A 21,319-nucleotide genomic window follows, 5' to 3' on the forward strand; every position below is an offset into this window, starting at 1 on the left:
GTAAAGTTGAATCAGACTAGGTCGCAATCAAAATGTTTAAATAAATTCCTATGTGGATAATTGCAAACTGTGACTGCTTCTCACCAGTGAGATGGCACTGAGGTCTTCCCCTGTCCATAGCAATTGTCTTGAGGTTGACTGAACAACCCAAAATCCAACTTTCACTAATAATAGAAAAACAAACATGTCAACTGGCCACTGTTCTACTAATGGATACTCACTATCCAGCTCGACTTTCAAAAGAACAAATACATCTTACCACAAGAATGAAGATTATTAAAAATAATAAACTAATTACCATTTCATTCACAGAACTGAAAAACCTCAGTGGCTCTCATTTTTAGAAAATATTAGGATATAAAAGTAGACCAATAGAAAATGCACAATCTTAAAGGTGGATGGATGAGGTACTTTCTAATCCTTTTTAGGCAAGGCTGTCATTAAGTATGAAACAAAAGCGCCACCCTAGGCACTAGTGTACAATGTCACCAAAGGGCAATCACCTTGATATTTAGAAGTCAGAAAGGCAGCAAAGAGTTTAGAAACAAAAATCTGCTGTGCTAGGTATGTCAGGAAGGCAACCACATAAGCATATGATTTATCTGCAAGGATTTATATAATCCTAGGCATAAAACTCATTGTTCAGAGACTGAAAAATCTGTTGACCAAAATATTTTCTGCCAATACAGTGATGAGGGTCACACCTCACTTCTGCTGCTGCCGTACAGACAGAGTCATATATCACTCAGGTTTTTGGGTTTTTTTTATCACTCAGTTTGATTGAATACTTTCCTAGACATCATTTCTGTCTCTGCCTGTCATCAATTTCTAATAACAAGTAGTTGCTAATTTAAGTTCTGGCTTATATAATTTGCTTTAATGACTTGGTGCTGTTCTATACCATAGCAGAGCTGATACTTTGGTATTAGGTTGAACCATATGAAATTGCCAATATTTGACCGTCTCTTTCAAGAATGGCAGCTCATGAGATACAAGATAATCATTGATACTTCATAGTCCTTACTATTCCTATACCAGCAACGTATGCCTTTAAAGAGAAGAGTCACAGAGGCTTCCATCTTTGTGCACCTGGGTGACTACTTATACAAGTTTTAAGGGAGGCACTAAATAGGAAAGACAGCAACTTTTCAATCTTTTACATCCATTGAAAAAGTACATTATATAACTATGCATACATGTCTTATATAGATGTCCACAAAGGCAAACTCTGTTTTGCAGTTACCAAAATTAACTTGATTGACAACCTATAGGTTCAGCATAATGCTTTCTGGGCAATGAAAACAGCTTGAATGACATACTGCGTATAATCATATAATATTGCTGTACTTTAGCAGTGGGCACATCAATATTTTAGGACTTGTGCTACTGCCCAGAACTCTTCTCTTCCCAGAAGCAGAGTGGCCTGTTCCACTCTAGCCAATGGCCTTATGAAGCTCTGGGAGGTCACAGAACTGACAGTGGAGACATTTGGAGCAGACTGCTCTGTAACTTAATGGTCAGTCAGACAAAGTAGAATTTTAAATGAGCTCGGGCTTAATACATTACCTTCTCTTGGCCCCAAATTCTTTCCTAGTGTTTAAAAGTCCTAAGAATCCTCCACCTGCCAGTAGCATTCCCCCTTTAAATCATTCAACACGAAAGCACTAGTAAATCATCTGCTTGCCATTTTTATTCTTTCTTAACTCCCAGAATGCTGTCCCAGTGAAATGACGACTGTGGCTAAAATGGACGGCTGTGCGGCATTTCACAACACGTGATGGAACTGGACTGCCTTTTCTATTCTGGAGAAAATACATTGTAATGTCCACTGGGACTGAGGATAAGAGATTATAGGAACCATTTCTTCAGTCTGATAAAGTAGCTAGTAGCAGGCCCAGAAATCCACAGCAATTAAAAGGCAAATAAAAGTTAAATATAGAATTTGTATATCTATTGTACATTATGATCAAAGATCTCATCTTGTTAACAAATCATTAATTATTCCTTATCACTAACATCCCTGGGAAGTAGTGGGTAAGTGATGGGACATCACTAGGCCACTGAAATGCAAATTTGGGGACAACAGTCGCCAAGCATCATTTATTTATCTGTAAATGCAAAATGGGGTTAGTTGTGCTTCCCACACACAGGCAGAGTTCAGTTTTTTGAGGCCAGGTCTCGTTTTGTTTTAAACCTACCCCTGTCAGTAGCTGTGTGACTACACTGCCTAGAGATCTATTACAGCTATGATAAGGGTACTTCTCAGAAAAAAGAAACAAAGTAGAGAACAATTTTTTGGTCAGTCTCTGAAAACATAAAATAATAACTATAATGAGTCAACTAAAAAATAGTTATGGAAAACATAATTAGCTCATCATAATGAAAGCAGAGAATGAAATTATAGTTATTTGAGAGTTCTGACTTATGATACTATACCTTAGAATTATAATAATAAATTAATCCTTCTGGGCCAGTTATCAATTGATAGTATCTCAGCTCCAAATCCATGGTTGTCACCCTCCCGCCCCGCCCCCCATACCCCAGTCTGTAATCCTGGAGTTAGACTCTGACCATCTCCTTTGCCAGCTGGCAGAATGATAAACTTTGTCAATAGAGGTCAACAGATTGATCCTGCCAGAGGAAGACCACTCCCTCTCAAGCAGCTCTGCCCAACCCCCAGAAAACGGCAGACTCCTCCCAGGAGATAGACCAGCCCGTGCCCTCCAGCAACAGGGGGCTGCTTCAGAGGAGCCCTCAGCCCTCCGGGAACCTCAGGACCACCCCCAAGCTGCCCACACTCTCAAGCAACAGCAGGTCACTTGTGCCCATGCCCTTTGGCAAGTTTCTTCACCATCCACAGGCGGGGTGTCTCCCTTGCACCCACACTGAAGGAGGGCCTCTCCTGGTCTTTAATTCCTTTATTACCCATTTTACCCCCCACCCCCAGATGAGGTGACAGCTGGCTGACATTTTGCACATGCTCCCGGAATGCAAAGAGTCTCTTATACCTCTTTTAATAGTCAAACACTTCCTACTATAAGCAATCCTGCATCATTTTCCTGCTCAGATAACTGCTGTGGTTTCTGTCTCCTGATTGATACACCTCCCTTCTTTCCCATCTCCCTTCAAGAATTATGAGGAACCAACATCACACTGTGCCAAAGTAACTGCTTTTACTTCTGGGATGGAAGCTACTATGCAGCTTTGATAGTCTTCAAGGAGATTCTACTTCCTCCTTTCTTCACATAATTGGAAGTAGCACATTTCAGACACTAGGAGAGCTCTCCAATGTGCAGCCCAATTTAACCTAGGGATGACAAGATGAAATTTCTGATAACAGTAAAAATATAAATGACTAAAAAAATTACTCATAGATTATTTCTCAAAATGCCTGTTTATCAACGTGTCAGCACCTTTTCAATGGAAATGAAACACTCATTTATTCTTAAATAGTATATTATGATCAGAAATTATTAACACAGAAAGCATGTATTTATTACACACTAGATATGGTTCAAGATCAGTTTCTAACTTGCACAATTTAGAATGACATTTTTAACAGTAAAACACAAAACTGAAGTTAATAAATGAGAGGCATGCTGTACTGGGACATAATTTCCATGGGCAGCTTCCCTAAATGTAGGTTCAAGGAACACAACAATTAATTGTGTAGCCACGAGCAGAAGAAAAACTGTAAATGTAAAAATAGAAGATGCCTTAAAAATTTCAGAAATGTAGCACAATACCTTAGAAACACATTATTGCATCTCTAATATAAGAACTTACAAAAGATTTTTTCCTTTTTTCCTATGACTAGCAATAAACAAAATTGAGAGTATGGAAATATTTACTCTGATATTTTCCTTCAACTTAATTTCATGTTAACACCCCAGGGAAAAACACATCTAGTTAAACACTGACTTGTAAGTAAGAAGCATTGGTATTTAATGGACATGGAATAAAACTAAATGTGAAAACATTTGCTTTGTCTTCCAAAACCTACCTATTAATACAATGATATATGTTAAGAATGTCTAATCATTATGCTTTTATTTTTAAATCTATGAATAAAACTGTAGTAAACTTTCTATCCACGGGTTGTATAACACACTTGGAAATTGGGGTGGCAGGGAGAGGGACATTGGGGATGGAAGCCATAGAAAAGTAAAATTGCAATGTCCAAATCTGAACATCCTCAGCTACTTTAAAATATAGTATCACTTATACTACTATAAAATACAAATCTATCTTTATACTACCACCTAGGAAAAACTGCTTTTTAAAAACTTTTTATTTTGAAATAACTTTAGGCTTATAGAAAAGTTATATAACTAGGAAAGGGAAATCACATATATCCTTCACCCAGCTTTCTCTTATGTCAACAACTTATATAACCACTGCATGACAACCAAAACTAGGAAATTAATATTGGTGGACTAGGGCTCTCCTGGTGGTGCAGTGGTTAAGAATCCGCCTGCCAATGCAGGGGACACGGGTTTGAGCCCTGGTCAGGGAAGACCCCACATGCTGCGGAGCAACGAAGCCCATGCACCACAACTACTGAGCCTGCATTCTAGAGCCCACAAGCCACAACTACTGAGCCCACGCACTGCAACTACTGCCACAACTACTGAAGCCCGCACACCTAGAGCCTGGGCTCCGTAAAAGAGAAGCCACCATCACGAGATGCCTACGCACCACAATGAAGAGCAGCCCCCATTCGCCGCAACTAGAGAAAGCCTGCATGCAACAACGAAGACCAATGCAGCCAAAAATAAAATAATTTTTAAAAAAAGATTAAAAAAACCCATATATATTGGTGGACTATTACTGCCTAAACTAGAGACTTTATTTGAATTTTCCAATGACCTTTTCCTGTTCCAGTATTCACTCTAGGGTCTCACATTGTATTTAGTCGTTGTGTCTCTTCATAAAGTCTCCTCCAATCTGTGACAGACAATTTCACATACTTAACCTTGCCTTTCATGACTTTTGATGAATACCGGTCATTTTGGAAAATGTCTCTCAACCTGATGTTTTCTCACATTTAGATTAAGGCCATGCATTTTAGGCTGAACACCACAAAAGTGATGTTGTGTCCTTCTCAATGTATCATATCAGAGGGAGAATGCTGTCTATATGTCTTATTACTGACAAGGTTCACCTTGATCACTTGGTCATGGTAACCAATTAGAGTGGAGAAAGCCAATTTCCCTTTGTAATTGATAATGTCTTAGGAGGAGATCCTTTAAGGCTGTGTTAATATACTGATTTTAGCAACCACCTGTGGATTTTGTCTTTGACAGTTATTACTGCTGTATTTGTCTAATGGAGATTTTGTATTTCTCTCGTTCCTTCTATATTTATTAACTAAAAGTCTTTTGTAAGAGCTGTCCCTTCTCCTCGACTGATTGATTGACTGATTTATATCAGTATGGACTCATGGGCATTTATTTTGTTCTATGTGTTATAATTCCACAAAATATATCATTTATTTTGTTGCTCAGATCAGTTCAGTTTTGGCTATTGGAAGCACCTGCAGGGGCTCCCATGTCCTTATGATAGGCATGCCCCCATTCATTTTAAGCCCTTCCTTATTTTTTGACACTGCAGATGCTATGGGTTCATCTTGTACTTTCCCTGCCCCAGCCCTAGAACCAACCACTCTTCCAAGGAGTCCTGGTTCCTTTTATTAAGAGAATGATATTTAGAATCAATATCTGAGCTCTGGGTATGCACATTGCTACTGGGATGCCACTGTTCCCAAGCCCTTAAGTGGCCAGAGAAAGGAGACATTGTATACATACTAACCAACACATACACACAGAGCTCTATTTATTTCTGTATGTATATTAAAAACCATGAGTTCACACTGTTAGCTCAAGATTCATTCTAGCATTTTCCCTTTCCTCATTTGTAATGGTGAGAGTTACCTCAGTCACTATAATTTTGAACCCTTGAATACATACTATTTACTACAAAATTCAATGAAAATGTACACATTAATATCCATTTTTTTGTTTCAATAACATAGAGGTAAAGACTGAATATATGACTACATAAAAATTATAAATGTCCTACTACAAAGAACCAGAAAGTATAAATAAGAAACAATAAACTAAAAAAAAAAAGAAAATAACATGTATCTCTCTATTTAAAAAGTACCCACAGTATCAAAGTAAACAACTTGATACAAAAAATGACAATACAGGGGGTGGGGGATGGGTGAAATGGGTGAAGGAGGTCAAAAGGCACAAACTTCCAGTGATATATAAGTCATGCAGATATAACGTACAGCATGGTCACTATAGCTAATAACACTATATTGCATATTTGAAAGTTAAGAGAGTAGATCTCTTTTTTCCTTTCTCTTTATTTTTTTTGTTATGTTTTCATGTTTATGGTTATCATGAGATACATTTTTTTAAAGATTTATTTTATTATTTATTTTTGGCTGCGTCGGGTCTTAGTTGCTGTGCGTGGGCTCTTTGTTGTGGTGCACGGGCTTCTTTCTAGTTGTGGAGTGTGGGTTTTCTCTCCCTAGTTGTGGGGTGTGGGCTCCAGAGCGCGTGGGCTCTGTAGTTTACGGCACGCAGGCTCTGTAGTTGAGGTGCAAGAGCTCAGTAGTTGTGGCATGTGGGCTTAGTTACCCTGCAGCATGTGGGATCTTAGTTCCCTGACCAGGAACCCACATCCCCTGCATTTTAAGGTGGATTCTTTACCACTGGACCACCAGGGAAGTCCCACAAGATACATTTATAACAACCTATGTATATAGCAGTCTATTTTAAGTTGATGGTCTCTCAAGTTTGAATGCATTCTCAAGGCACTACATTTTTACTCCCCTACCCATGTTTTATGTTTTCTTTTCAGTCACATTTTACATCTTTTTATTTTGTGTATTGCTCAACTAATTATTTTAGATATAGATGATTTTACTACTCTTGTCTTTCAACCTTCATACTAGTGTTATTGGTGGCTGATCTACTATCTTTACTATATGTTTGCCTTTACCAGTGAGAATTTTTTCTTTCATAATCTTCTTGTTTCTAGTTATAGCCTTTCCAGAAGTCCCTTGAACATTTCTTATAAGGCCAGTTTAGTGATGATGAACTCCTTTAGCTTTTGCGTGTCTGGGAAACAAGAGAGTAGATCTTAAAAGTTCTCATCACAAGAAAAAAATTTGCCACTATATACAGTGACAGATTTTAACTAGACTTATTGTGGTGATCATTTCAGTATATATACAATTATCAAATCATTATGTTGTACACCTGAAACTACTGTAATGTTATATGTCAATTACATCTCCATAAACACCCATACACACAAACAGGCAATTCACAGAAGAACTAAAAAATGGTAAACACATAACAAGAAAATCAATCTAAAGAGTTAAAACACAAATTAAAGTAACAATAGTATCACTTTTCATCAGTCATATTGGTCGACAAGAAAAACATCATTAATATCCTCAGAATTAAAGAGGTATAGAGAAACAGCAGAAGAATAAATTCATACAACTTGGCGAACAACCTGGTACAGCTACTGAAATTTAAAATACTGATAAACTCTGACACAGGAATTTACTTACAGGAAGTTACTGAACAAAACATTCATAAATATGCATAAGCACACACACAGAAGTGGCAATTTTAATACTGCATCTCTGATAATAAAGACTAGAAACAAACTATGCAACATTATGATGTTTCAAGGTATGATTTTCTTAAAATTTAACCTGTTTGGGGTTTTCTGAACTTCTTGAATCTGTAAATTTATGTCTTTCATCAAATTTGGTGAAGTTTCAGCCATTATTTCTTTAAATATTTTTTCTGACTCCTCTGTTTCCTCCTCTTTGGAGCATCTGTGAGACCTTTTGAAATTAACCACAGAATATTGCTGAGAGGAATTAAAGAAGATCTAAGTAAATAGTGAAATATACGAAGTTCACAGATTGGAAGGCTCAGTAATGTTAAGATGTCAACTTTCCCCAAATTCAACAACAGATTCAAAGCAATTCCAATCAAAACTCTAGCAGGCTTTAAAAAAAATATTGGCATGGAGATTCTAAAATTTTATCAAACCACAAATGACCCAGAATAGCCAAAGCAATTTTATAACAGAAGAACTAAGTTGGAAGCCTTCTACCTAATTTCAGAACTTACTTGAAAGCTGAAGTCATCAAGATAGCATGTATTAGTCAACAGACGTATAGATTAATGAAGGACAGGAGAGGGTCTAAAAATAAACCCAAACATCTAGGATTAATTGATTTTCAAAAAAGGCAACTGAATAGGGGCAAAAAGGAAAAAATATTTTCAACAAGTGTTGCTAGAATTAAATTTCTGTATATATATATGTTTAAAAAATTAACCCTATGTCACATCTTACTCAAAAATTAATTCAGGGCTTCCCTGGTGGCGCAGTGGTTGAGAGTCTGCCTGCCGATTGATGCAGGAGACACGGGTTTGTGCCCCGGTCTGGGAAGATCCCACATGCCGCGGAGCGGCTGGGCCCATGAGCCATGGCCGCTGAGCCTGCTCATCCGGAGCCTGTGCTCCGCAACGGCAGAGGCCACAACAGTGAGATGCCCGCGTACCGCAAAAAAACAAAACAAAAATTAATTCAAACCAGAGCACAAAGCTAAATGCAAAAGCCAAAACTTCCAGAAAAAGACAAAGGGAAAAAAAAAATCTGTGAGACTTTGGGGTCGGCAAATATTACTTAGAACATAAAAAGCATGAAGTATAAAACAAAATAACTGATAATCTGTACTTCACTGAAATCAGAAAACTGTGTTCTTTGAAACACACTGTTAAGGTAATCAAAAGACAATCCACAGAACGGGAGAAAATATTTACTTCGCACATAGAGAAGTTTTTCTAGACAATGCAAAAAATAGAGTACACTCATAGGATAGTACACCCAATTACTTTCCAAAGTGCTGAAACCAATTTACCCTCCACAGTAAGTGTAAAAGAGTTCTAGTTGCTCCTAATGCTTGCAGAAATTTGATAACGTCAGACTTCAAGCTTTCAGTTTGGTAGATGAGAAATGACAGTTCATTTGGCTTTTAATTTGCATTTCCCTTATAATAAGACTTATCTTTTTATAGGTTTATTAGCCATTTTTATTTCCTTTCGTGGAGTGCTTTTTCAATCTTTACCCATTTTTCTGCTCTGCATTTGTCTTTTTCTTACTCAGTTGTGTGTGTGTATGTGTGTGTGTGTGTGTGTGTGTGTGTGTGTGTGTGTGCTTAACAATCTCTTGTCAGTGACCTGTGTTATAAATACCTTTTTCCTCTTTGTGGCTTTACTTTTTACTTTCTAAAAGGTATTGTTGATTATAGAAGTTTCTAATTTTAATGTAGTTGAATTTACCCATTCTCTTTATTATTTGGTTGGGCTTTCTGTCACCTGTTTACAGAATTGTTCCCCATTCCAAGGCTAGGCTTTCCTATATCATCTTTTTAAAGTATTATTGTTTTAGCTTTCATATTTAAGTCTTTATATAGAATTGATTTTTTGGCTACGATGGGCAAGAGGGATCCAATTTCATTATTCTTCCTTATGAATAGCAAATGGTAAGTATACCATGTATCAAAAAGTCTATCCCTTATTTCACTGATCTACAATGCTAGATCTATAGAGTCAAATTCCTATGTATACACAGAACCATTTCTGTGCTGTCTATTCTGTTCCATAGGTCTATTGGTCTGTTCTTCACCAAGATAACACTATAATAATTGCTATAAATTTATAATAACTTTTGATATAAGTAAGGGAAATCCCTCCACCTTGTTCTTCTTTAGAAATGTCATGGCTTTTCTTAGCTCATTGTCTTATCATATAAATTTGAGAATCAGCTTGTAAGTTCAATAACAAAAAACAATAACAAAGACCCTATTGGTATTTTATTTGGAATGGTATTGAATTTATGAAAACTGACATTCTTATGATACTCTTATCCATAAAAGTGCATATCTCCCTATTTATTTAGGTCTTTATAAACTACTTCAATAAAATTAAAAAAATTTTTCCTAAAAGTCTTGCATATTCTTTGTTAAGTTAATGCCTAGATATTTTACAGTTTTGCAGTACTGCAGAGGTTGACTTTTTTAATAATTACATATGTCAAGGGGTTATAATTAGGATTAAATAATATTTATAAAGTACCTAAGATAGTGACTGGTATATTATTAGTGCTATATATGTTTACTGAATAAAACAAAATAAATCACATATTCCATTTATCTCTGGTGTGTTAATTTTAGAATAATTTTGACTAGCTATTAAAAGAACGATGTTGAGATTTTTAGTGTTTGTGTGAGATTTATATATTAACTTGGGATCAACTGAGATATTTACCACGTGGTATTATCTTATCCATCCGAGAACTACATGCCTTTTTATTTACTCAAATATTATTTTATTTCCCTCAGTGACATATTGTAGTTTCTTCCATATTTCTTAAGTTTATTCTTAGATATGGTCTATGGTACTTCTTTTGGTTGCCATTATTATTGAGATCTTTAAAATATTTGTAAAATATGAGCATCTATCATTTTATTTTAATTACACGAATATCCACTGTAAAAAAAAATGCTTTTAAACAAACAAGTGTTTCTAGTAGATTTTTCCTAACCCCAAATTCCTTTAATTACTGGGTAAGCTGAGTATTTTTTGGCATCTTCATTCCTTCCGTGATAAAATGCCTGCCTATAGTCCTATTCTGTTTTTGTTTTGTTTTTTAACTGGGTTGTCTGTCTTTTTCTTCCTGGTTTTTAGGGTCTTAGTAGTTCGAAGGGTCTTTCAAAAAATGATGATTCTCTATATTTTCTATTTTGTTTAGTATTATAAAGAAAAGCTACTGATTTTTGAGTATCTGTGTGGCTGATTAGTTGTCTGGATACCCTTGAGTGATAAGATCTACCCTAGGTCTTAAAAGCATCACTACCATGACTGCTATGTTTAAAACTGCACTATAAAGGGATAAGGGTAGAAGCTGGATGGCTTGGCAGTAATCCCAGTGAGAAATGAAGGTTTCCAACCAGGGTGATAACAGTAAAGGTGGTAAGAAGTGCTGAATTTTGGATATATTTTGAAGGTAGAGCCAATAAGATTTCCTGATGGATTAGATGTCGTCTGAGAGAGGAAGGAATTAGGGATGACTCTAAGAAACTGGAAAGAAAGTAATCAACTGAGATGGGGAAGGCTGAAAGCAGAGCAAATTTGAGTGGGCAAATGAAGAATTTTGATTATCATTGAGTTTTTGAAGGATATGTAATTTCTAGTTTTCAGGTATTTGGTGTTTTGTTTTGCTTTTAAGAGTCTAGCCCTGTTTTTTCTTTTTAAATTTATTTATTTATTTTTGGTTGCATTGGGTCTTCGTTGCTACACACGGGCTTTCTCTAGTTGTGGCGAGCGGGGGCTACTCTTTGTTGCACTGTGTGGGCTTCTTATTATGGTGGCTTCTCTTGTTGTGGAGCATGGGCTCTAGGAGTGCGGGCTCAGTAGCTGTGGCTCGCGGGCTCCAGAGCACAGGCTCAGTAGTTGTGGCGCACGGCTTAGTTTCTCTGCAGCATGTGGGATCTTCCCTGACCAGGGATCGAACTCGTGTCCCCTGCATTGGCAGGCGGATTCTTAACCACTGCACCACCAGGGAAGTCCCTCTAGCCCTGTTTTCGTCAGTTTCTCTTTGTGGATACAATGTCATGCCAAATTTCAACTTCTAAAACACAGAAAAGTCAGTGCTGCTGTGCTTGAAGGAGATTTAAGAGCCCAGGCAGTCACTGAGCCATCTCTATGGAGTCCCAGGATTCTACAGAACACAATTTGAAAACCAAAGGTGTAAGGAAAGAGCTCTACATTTATTGATTTCATACAAGCATTCATGTCCTCTAATAGATTCAGGCTCTGGAAGCTCCCAGTTGAACTGGGTAGCACCAACAAGTTCACCAGCACTTACTGTATGATCATGGAAGCTAGGGTATAAAAAGCACTCAAACAGTCTTGGGCTCCCTACCATTCAACATCCTTGGAAACTGTGTTTTTGAAGGACATGGCAGGGAATCTACAAACAAGGTTACGAAAAGTTTCTATTCACTTCCTACAAAAGGCTTTCTAAGGGAACCATCAAAAGTTCTGCAGCCTTTGAAAAGGTTAAACTAGATGTTCTCCTTTGTCCCTTTTTGATATAAAATTGTTTGAACTTACAGAATTAAATATGTTAATTACAGCGACCCTGGAGCACACATATATAGGACATACAAATGTGAAGGAACCATTCTGCAGAGCTGTCAGAAAACTTCAGACCAAGGTTACTTAAATATCAGATATAAGAAAGTCTTATGCAAAATAAAAGGGTTGCCACTAGCAATACAATGCTAAAACCTGTCACTGAATCTGCAACTCAATCAAGGTAACTAGTACATACATTAGATGATTGGCAGAGATTTATACCAATGCTGCATTACATTCTAGACCAAAAAATTGGTATAAGGCCTTTGTACTACATTCTTATAAGGATATAGATCTCAGAGTACCACAGATGTTATATTTAGCTACTGAAATATTTTTAACAAAGTCACCTCAAAGCCCTTTTGTATATTAAATGGACCACTAACAGAAAGGACCACTAACAAATGTTTCAAATAATGTACAGGAAGGTTGGCAATTTTTTTTCTGTAAACAGCCAGATAATAAATATTTTTGGCTTTGTAGGCCATACAATCTCTACAGCAACTACTGCTGTTGTAGTGTGAAATGCCAAACAGTATGTAAACAAGTAGGTACAGCTGGGTTCCAATAAAAGTTAATTTGAAAAAAATAGGCAGGGGGCGAGGGTTGATCCATAGCTATGGTTTGCTGGTCTGTGGTCTAGAGTACAACTACATCAACATAACACAAGTCCACAAAGCTGGACACGTGTGGGGAATGAGTTTTGTGGAAATAACTGTAGCTTGGTATGCTGATATGAGGTACCCTTAAGGAGGGATGGCAGAAAAATACTTTAAAGATGCTCAGCTTCAAACATGGCATAACAGTGGAATACTAGAACCTTTAAAAGCAGAAAAGCAACTGGTAAAGAACAATGAAAACAAGATAGCAAGTTCAAGTGGCAGTAATAAACACAAGCTCTGTAGTTAGAATAATAATAAATCACTTTAATAATTTCACAGAACTGTGTAATTTTAGATGGAAGTGGCCTTAGAAATAACCTTGTCCAACTTACTCGTTTTATGGAAGAGGAGCCTAAAACCCATAGTGTAGCAAATTAACAAAAAGAGTTGCAAACTACAACTATTTTTGGACAACAAGGATGGGATTACATCACCAAACAGGGTCTGTAATGCAAGCGTCAGATCTCAGTTAAAACGATAAAGCTGTTATACAACATGAATTATTTATAAGTAAAAACAAGAGTAGTGAAATTTCCCATTTGATCTGAGCTTAGTATCTTGATGTGGTTAAAATGAGAAACAGGTAATAAATATGTAGAAATTCATCTAAGTAAATAATATACAAATACATAAGAATACAAATAAATAATTACAAAAATATTTGGCGTTTTATTTCAACACAAGTATAATAATATGACCAAAGAAAAGTGCATTTTTATATAAATCCTGTGGGAACTAATATAGATTACCACAAACAGTAGGAATCAGTATGTATTGTAGAATATAATATCATGGGCTTTGGGGGCAAACTGCATCTGGATTCATATCCTTTATAAGACAGATAACATTAAGGAAGTTATCTAATTTTTAAGAGTATCAGTTCACTCATATATAAAATGTTGACAGTAATACCTACCTTATAAGATTCTTAGGAAGATTTTTTAAAGTCGTCTATACACATATAAATGTCCCAATACATAGCAGATGTATTTCCTTTCTTTATTCTTCTATACACGATTCTGGTAACGATAATAATAACTAACGTTCAACTAACACGTGTACGTCAGGCACTTTTCAAAGTGCTTTGCATACGCTAATTTACTTATCCTCACAATACTCTGTGAGGTAAGTGATATTATTATTCCTACTTTTTAGTTAAAGAAACAGGCAAAAGCATTTAAGGCCACACAGCTACTGAGTAGTGATTCAAGATTCAAACCCAAGCAATCCAGAATAATGAAATTCCAATAAAAAGGCTGAACTACCTAAAGAATTAGCTCTGAGAGTAATATAAATGTCACTTATTCACTCTGATTAGTTCCCACTACCTCTTCCACTTCCAAATATAAAGAAAATTACAATTCGTGCATTAAGGTAGCTTAGTGACCAGAACTACCATAGAACACTCAATGTAAAATAGCTGTGAAGGACTCTATATTCTACTGGGTTCCTCTATTCTGGCTACGCTACAGATGAAAATCACATATGAAGCTTTAAAAATAACATAGATGCCCAAACCCCACCCCTGACTTTCTGAATAGGAACTCCAGGGTGAGGCTCAGACACATGCATTTTTAAAACATTCTACACATGATTTTAGAGCATAGCCAGAATGAGGTGTGATGGCAACGCAAGTCAAGTGGCATCTGGACCAGGATGATTTTCAAAGGTAAAATTACTGCGAGAAGTGGCAGTAAAGAACAGGGGATGCTGAGTTAGGACAATGAGAAGAGAGAATGAGGTGGACAGTGGGGTAAGAAGCCAGGCAGGGAGGCAGGTCCCCTCGCAGGTGCCTGGAAGGCCAGGTTAGACACACAAGGGGAAGCAAATGGAAATGCAGACTCTATGGCCGCAGCGGCACCTCAGCAACACCATGTGATGGCTCTTGTGTGACCAGTGAAAAGAGCCATTTTTGGGGGGTCACTGCTTACCCTTGCAAATGCAACAATGCTTTCCTCATCATTGTTGCTGCTTTTTTTCATAACTTGCCACCACTGCTAGTTTTGTTATTAATTGCAATTCAGTGACTTGGTCCCAATCTTGCTGAATAAAACACCTGAGATTTGGCTTAACTTTCTCACCTTAAAATGTAGGAAATAAATTCATTATTACATCAACTTCAACCAATATTATACAGTCACTAAATAAAACATGAATGGTTAGAAAGTACACAAAGTATATGGGGGATCATTTTCACGACAGTAGACCACAACAAAGTGAAATCAAGCACAGCACCAGAATAATGTAAAACTCTAAACACAGGTTTCACAGAATTTAAACATTCCTGAGACAACATCTAACTGAGGCTTCCATTTGGTGGTATTACAACTGAACTAACCAAGAGGAACATAACTCTATCTTGTTTCAAAAAATCATAATAACAATGAAGCCATTTATTCCAACAAACTCCTGGGGTTCTTAACTGTTTTTATTTTAATGACTGTCTCTTGAGAATTGAATGGAATCTGGAACATTCTTCCAGAACAGAAATGCAAGTGCACATAAACATAGCATTTTCCAGGTAACATCAGTGACACCATGCACCTTGGCCAGCTGAAGAACCCTGGCGTTGTAGAATTCCTAAAGACCCACTGCAGGGAAAAATTCATTTTCTTTCTCTGTTCTAAATATTTCACAACATAGATGCAAACCATTTCATAAGTATGGAGATGTGGATTTTGTACATGTTTATCCCTCTGTGGCACCAGCAGATCCCTAAACAAATGACTCAACAGTGCTCCTATTTCCAGGTGAGCTGCTGCTTGCCGACATGCCCCTCTTTTGTGCAGCACCACTTCTGAATCACACTTGTTTATAACACAAGACAACTGTGTGAAATGGTGAACATACACTGATTTAGATTTGGAAGACAAGTGTTCAAGTCCAGGCCTGACACTTTTTAGCAGTATGATGTTAAAACGTTTGACCTATGCCTTCAATTTACTGTCTGCAAGAAGAAAGTTTAATTCACCTTCATCAATGTTCAGTGAGTACTGAGCAAAGCTTCAGTGTCCTCATCTGATAAATGGTAATAGTGTTTAATTGATATGTTTTGAAGATTAAATAAGATAATACATGTAAAGAGCATAGCAAAATGCCTGGCACAGAGTAAACGCTCAGGAATCAGCTATTATTAATGTGCCTCGTGTTGGATAAAATATCTGTCTTGCAGGGTAACAAGAGATACATACGGACTTGGAATAGACAGTGTGTTAAATAAATGGTGGTACCTCTCTCCACGTCTGTGGACATAAGGGGGAGCTGGGACACACAGGAATGAGTAACATGCTGAGCAGAAGCCTGGAGAGGCTGCCCATCTCCTCCCCTCCACGATGGAAGCAATCACTCCCCAAGCTCATGCTGCTGTTCATGGCTGAAAAGACTCAGCTGATTCCTTCTGTGGGATTTGCCCCAGGATGAAAAGAGCTGCCTCACCCAAGATCACACCCCTTCCTCAGGGCACCGCAGACCCAATGACTGAATGACATGGGACTTAAAGGCTGAGGCCTTAGACTCAATTCGGGACAAGTCCAAAGTCTATCCCAGCTCCAGAGTTCCCAAGGTCACTGAAGCTTTCTAGGCACTTGAAATGCAATTCAACTTCTCCTTCTGCCCAACCCTCCCTCTTTCACTCCCTCAAGGTACTGATCCCAAGGATACTCCCACACACAAGTCTGTCTCAGAGTTGGCTGCCTAGGGAAGTGAGTTACGACACTTGCCCAAAGTCAGAAAGCTAATGAGAGATCAAAATGTGACCTACTACAGATGCGCCAGCATCATTCCACAATTATAAAATGAGCAGAAGAGACCAAATGAAAGAATGAACCAAAAGACCTAGAAAGTAACATTATAAATAATTCCCTAAGATATTCTAACAATGCCTCATTTGTGGATTGGAATAAAAATTAAGGAAGGTCCCTATTGAAGTTGAGTTGATGAGACACAAGAAAGCATCCATCCCTACATGGAGAGGAAACTGGGAAGATGAAGAAGGGAAATTTCCTGGGATGTTTTCCATTTCACTTCAGAAGCAGAGACTAATTGGACCGAAAGGGGCTTTAAAGACAGAACAGTTCCTGCTCTTTCTTTTATACAAGAGGAAACTGCAACCCAGAGGGTCGCTTTGCTTCCCAAGAGTACAAGGTCACAGAGTAGCCTGGTCCAGGCCTCTTAATCTCCAGAGTCCTTCAGCTTTGTCTTCAATATGTGATTTTGACACTTTATGTAAAATGTAACACCCACAAAAGATTCATATATATTCCAACATAAGTATAAAATGTATTATAAAACTATGTATGACTTTTGAATTAGGCATCAGTGTCTCTCCCTGCCCTCCCCATCAATGTGGATAATTGGAATTTGACTACATTATGAGTTTTCACAGAATGGCTTTACGAGGAAGGCTAGAACTCCAGCAATTAAACTTCAAAAAATATTGTATCTTAATGGCCTTATCTCAGAATGAGGATAATAATTATTATCTCATTCAATAGGATGCCATAAAGACTAAATATTTAATGGTAGCAATACATTCTAAATGCCACATAAACAAATACCACAGCGATACATACAGTAACTTCTGGCAGGTTAACATTATAGCAGGTTAATATTACACAGAACTCATTGAAAAGAGCCCAAGTAACACACAGAACATTTAGACATCTGACTGTTTCCAATCAAGAGAGCAAGATGTGGGACTTCCCTGGTGGTCCAGTGGTTGGGACTCCTTGCTCCCAATGCAGGGGGCATGGGTTCAATCCCTGGTCGGGGAACTAAGATCCCACATGCCCCATGGCACAGACAAAAAATTTTAAAAATAAAATAAAATAAACCATCCATAGATTTCAAATAATCAAAAAAATTTTTTAAAAAGAGAGCAAGATTTAAACTGATAAACATAAATTTAATCAAGACATCCCAATTCTTAAAAATCCCTGTGGTACACAAATCTACCACCAAGGAATCTAAGACCTTTGAGGGAAATAAAGGACAATGGGATGGAAGTTAAAAGAAACTCAGGGGCTTCCCTAGTGGCACAGTGGGTGAGAGTCTGCCTGCCGATGCAGGGGACACGGGTTCGTGCCCCGGTCCAGGAAGATCCCACATGCCACGGAGCGGCTGGGCCTGTGAGCCATGGCCGCTGAGCCTGCGCGTCCGGAGCCTGTGCTCCGCAATGGGAGAGGCCACAAGAGTGAGAGGCCCGCGTACCGCAACAAAACAAAACAAACAAACAAACAAAAAAAAGAAACTCAGGAGATCTTGAAAATACTTTAAAATTATTAAAATAAAATAGGGCAACCATAATAAGAGGAAAATAACACGGACATTTTATACATTTTGAACTTGTTCCAATGGGTACTATATTATTCGTTTTTATATACGATTTCTGCTTGCTAAGAAACCTCTCAGAATCTGTCTTTTGTTACAATAAATTATAAATATTATTTGCTAAGAAACATGACCTTCTGCCCTATCTACATCTACATTCTTTATCCAAAGTGCTCAAAGAACAAACTTGATTCCAAAAGGCTTCACTATTTTAAATGTTAGGGTAAATTTTATTTCCCTTGCCTGGGAAAGTTGAGGTAGCCCCAGGCAAAAGTCACTCCATAGCACAGCTCAGCCCAGGGTTTCCATCATGTCAGAAATAGGCTTTGGGACCCCTTTACTGTAGTTCAGCTCCCTGAATTTTAATAAACCAGAGAGCAGTACTAAGACCCTTTGGTTCTTTTATCAATTCCTAGGGCTTCTTTGAGAAATCTCTATTTCTACTGTGCTATAGCTTTTTAAAAATTGCCTCTTTTCAACTAACCCATTTCCTCTTTTTCTAGTTACAGCAGTAACAATTTGCAGATGAAACTATAAGTCAAAAGAAAAGACCTACAGAAGCAAATTCATGAATATCAGAATTTTATATAAAGATAAACTGTGGTTAGAAAACAGACGATAACAGTATTAGTCTAGATAACTAAGATAATGTGGTGTAAACTAATCTGCCTAGCAACCAACCAATGGCTTGGATGAAAATCAGTCAGCGATTCATTAATTTATGATGTTCCTACATTTATATACAGATACTAAGATAATAAGCTATATGAAAATTCCAGAGAAACAACATTTATGTTTACTTTCCTTGCAGGAAAATATAAAATACAAATGAATGCTGTTGAAATATTATATAAAACATGTTGGACTAAATAAGTAGCCTTCAAAATAAGTAATCCCTTCAAAAGGGAGCATCTTAAAACTTTTCAAGGAACACATAGTTTTGTAAGCACACGTAGTTTTAAGGCACAGTTAGTTTAAAGGAATTGATTTTGGGATGCTAAATATGCAAATTAACACCTTCACTAAAACTGTGAGGGTAGAAATTTTCTCTCTTCAAGGAAAATAATCAAGGATGTAAGATTTCTGACATTTAAAGGAAAGTCTGTCATGCAGTTTTTTTAATGGATGATTATGGATATCAAACAGTTATGCCGAATATTCTACTGAATATATTTAAAAGAACAATAGTTTTATTTTTAAATGTCAATATTCACAATATTCTCAAAATTATATCTTTTGCAAATGTTTAAACTTACTATTAAAAAGTTTTAGCTGTCACACTATGGAGAACAGTATGGAGGTTCCTTAAAAAACTAAAAATGGAACTACCATACGACCCAGCAATCCCACTACTGGGCATATACCCGAGAAAACCATAATTTGAAAAGAGTCATGTACTACAATGTTCACTGCAGCTCTGTTTACAATAGCCAGGACATGGAAGCAACCTAAGTGTCCATCGACAGATGAATAGATAAAGAAGATGTGTCACATATATACTATGGAATATTACTCAGCCATAAAAAGAAATGAAACTGAGTTATTTGTAGTGAGGTGGATGGACCTAGAGTCTGTCATACAGAGTAAAGTAAGTCAGAAAGAGAAAAACAAATACCGTATGCTAACACACATGTATAGAATCTAAAAAAATAAAAAAAGGTTCTCACGAACCTAGGGGCAGGACAGGAATAAAGACACAGACATAGAGAATGGACTTGAGGACATGGAGAGGGACAAGGGTCAGCTGAGACAAAGTGAGAGAGTGGCATGGACATATATACACTACCAAATGTAAAATAGATAGCTAGTGGGAAGTAGCTGCATAGCACAGGGAGATCAGCTCAGTGCTTTGTGACCACCTAGAGGGGTGGGATGAGGAGGGTGGGAGGGAGACGCAAGAGGGAGGAGATATGGGGGTATATGCATACATATAGCTGATTCACTTTGTTATAAAACAGAAACTAACACACCATTGTAAAGCAATTATACTCCAATAAAGATGTTAAAAAAACAAAAACGTTTTAGCTGTCAATATAAAAATGTGCAAGGGATTAACATTTCTTGATACTCATCAGAGAGATGGTGAGCAAAAAAGTTTGAAAGCCACTGGACTAAATCATGTCAAGGTTTCACTAACCTCTAGTATTCTAATGTCAAGATTCTAAATAAGGCTCTCTATATATAAGTCCTAGGCTATCTGGAGTGACACAGAAAGGTTGGGCCCATTAAAGAGCCCTTGGTAGAGAAGGTGAGATTTGAGCAGGGTTTTATGAATGGAAAACAGGGAACCTGAAGAACCTGGGAAAAGATGAAGAGGCCTCTGCAGGAGAGGGGAAGTGGATGTGCCCGGGGGGAAAATGGGAAGAGTGTGGGTTTTCAGGTCGCAAGAAGCTTGAGTTCAAATTCAGGTTTTACTACATTTTGGCTGAGCTACTTTGAAGAAATCTTCATTTCTATTTTGATGATCAAACGAAGAGACAGAAAATAAATTTTTAAATTATAAACTAATAGCACGTTAGTCATTAAACCCTTTTCCGCAGAAACCACTGAGCAGTAGCAGTTTACACAATGGTCAAAAGCATGAGCTCTAGAACCAACAGCCTGTGTTAAGAGAAAAACTGCCATTTCCTGGAGGAAGGATCTCAGCCAGGTTAACGAAACCTCTCTGCGCTCAATTAGCCTTATGTGTAAAATGGAAATAATTGAGGAACAGCCCACTTGATAGGGTTATTGTGAGGATTAAGTGAGTTAGTGCATGTAAAGAGCTTAAAATCATGCTCAAAAGAATTATGTGGTTGCTTTATTATTGCTGGTGGTGGTATTCCTATCATTACTCCCTGATTCTCAATGTCAAACAGAGGTCAAGAGATTACCAACCACTAATACGTATTTGTTGGATTAAGAATCTAAAAAGGGGTTGGGGTCTGGTGGGGAGGGAGGATAGGCAGGCCGCTAAGTCTGTAGGAGGGCTTTAATAATAAAGCCGCCAAAATGGCTCCCTGGTTTCTCCGGAAAAGTATGTGACAATGATCTGGTGAACTTCTCTGCTGTCATAACTAACAAAGTAGCCTATATCTTTTCCCCTTG

At 37.4% G+C, this 21,319-nt stretch overlaps 1 protein-coding gene across 6 annotated transcripts in view; it reads right to left on the reverse strand.

The window, feature by feature from the left end:
- Nucleotides 1-21,319, reverse strand: part of WDR7 (WD repeat domain 7) — a 383,698-nt gene that overhangs the window by 141,456 nt on the left and 220,923 nt on the right. The window lies entirely within an intron of this gene.

Source organism: Leucopleurus acutus, assembly GCF_964270905.1.
Source record: "Leucopleurus acutus genome assembly, chromosome: 13".
In the NCBI taxonomy this organism is placed as follows: Eukaryota; Metazoa; Chordata; class Mammalia; order Artiodactyla; family Delphinidae; genus Leucopleurus; species Leucopleurus acutus.